The 1,711-nt window shown below is 44.1% G+C and overlaps 1 pseudogene; it reads left to right on the top strand.

The window, feature by feature from the left end:
* The first annotated feature begins 875 nt into the window (after nucleotides 1–875).
* Nucleotides 876–1,452, top strand: LOC118629341 (annotated as a pseudogene).
* Nucleotides 1,453–1,711: the final 259 nt, after the last annotated feature.

Raw genomic sequence — 1,711 nt, 5'->3', positions numbered from 1 at the left:
GAAAGAAAGAAAACAATAGGAACAAATTCAATGTGGGGAGATGCCCCCAAGATAAGTCAGAACAAAAACAGTATTTGAGTAGAAAGGCATGTGTAATCAGTATGCTATTTAAACTCCTTCAACTCGTAATTATTCTTTCTCTCTCTCTCCCTGCCAATACTCCCATGATAGGCTAAAGATAAAGATAAAGATAAAAACTGGAAAGAGAAGAAAGAGTTTAAAATTTACCAAATTCTCCAAGAAATCCCCAAACACTTTGGTGTGCCTGCATTAATAGAACTTATTTTCACCTAACTGTCATTATTACCAAAGTTCTTAATCATTTACATATACACTAGAAGGTAGAGCATCACTGAAAATGACCCTTTACAGAAGGGGACATATTAGGTGTTGACGCTCTGGTAATGCATTTAACACTATAAGGCGGGTATTCTCTTTTTACATCGGATGAAACTCAGGATGAGGAGTTACTTGCCCCAGGTAAGAGCTTGCAAGGTGCAGAGCAAGAATCAGAATCCATAACTGTTTCACTCCAGTGTAAGGAAGGCAATGAGCCCCCCAGCCATGCTCATAGCAGACACACATAATTTAACAGGTCATTCTTTCCTCTCATCACAGATGTGGCCTTAAGAAATCTCCAAGCATCTTCTAACGGTGCATCTAAAAAGGCAGAAATAAATGACACCTGTGTGTCATGCTGACTCCAGTCCTGGGATGGTGTCGTTCCCTTTGGTGCCTCTTCATACCAAAGGATGCTACAAAGACTTGTTGAAAGAATGAACAAAGTACTAATACTGAAAGAGAGAAAATGCAAGTTTGGCAACAAAAATAGAATAGAAAAGTAACAACGTGTTCTTCCCAGCTGGCGCCAAGCCATGGGCATCTCTCAGGACAACTGGCACAAGTGCCGCAAGACCAGGGGCAAGAGAAAGCCCTCCCACAAAGAGCAAAACTATGAGCTGGGACGCTCTGCTGCCAACACTCAGACTGGACCCACTGCGTACACACAGTCAGCATTCCCGGAGGCAACGAGAAGTACCAAGCCTGGAGGCTGGAGGTGGGCAAACTTCTCCCAGGGCTCAGAGGCAACACAAGGATTACTCATGTGTCTACAGTGCATCCAAAAGCGAACTGGTCTGCACCAAGACCCTAGTGAGGAACTGCCTTGTGCTCATTGACAGCACCTGGCACCAACATTGGTATGAATCCCACTAGGCACTGCCCCTGGGCCTGAAGGAGGGAGCCAAGCTGACTCCTGAGGAGGAAGAGATCTTAAACAAAAAAACATAAAAGAAACTTCAGAGGAAATATGATGAGAGGAAAAAGAATGCCAGAACCGGCAGTCTTCTCAAGGAGCAGCAGGGCCAGCCTCCTGCAGGCATCGCTCCCAGACCAGGCCAGTGTGGCCCACCAGGTAGCCCTGCCAGGCGGCAAGGAGCTGGATCTCTCTGAGGGAAAGCAAGGCTGGGAAGGCCAATAAATTCTCTTCCCTCCTATCTTATCTCATGAAATAAAGGTGTTTATTCCAAAAAAAGAAACAAAGAAAGAAAAGTAACAATGCATATAAATAGAAAGGAAGTCTTTTGTTCATTTCACACACACTGGGATTTGCATGAAATGAATAAGTTGAATAGACCAGCGAATTTCAGCAGTGGTTTGGCTATTCACAAGGAGAATGCGTTGAATATTTCAAACTGAGTTCTTACCACAT

The sequence above is a fragment of the Molossus molossus genome, unplaced genomic scaffold, assembly GCF_014108415.1.
Source record: "Molossus molossus isolate mMolMol1 unplaced genomic scaffold, mMolMol1.p scaffold_m16_p_14, whole genome shotgun sequence".
Taxonomy (NCBI): Eukaryota; Metazoa; Chordata; class Mammalia; order Chiroptera; family Molossidae; genus Molossus; species Molossus molossus.
The sequence above is the reverse complement of the archived record's forward strand: the minus strand, read 5'-3'. Positions and strand labels throughout refer to the sequence as shown.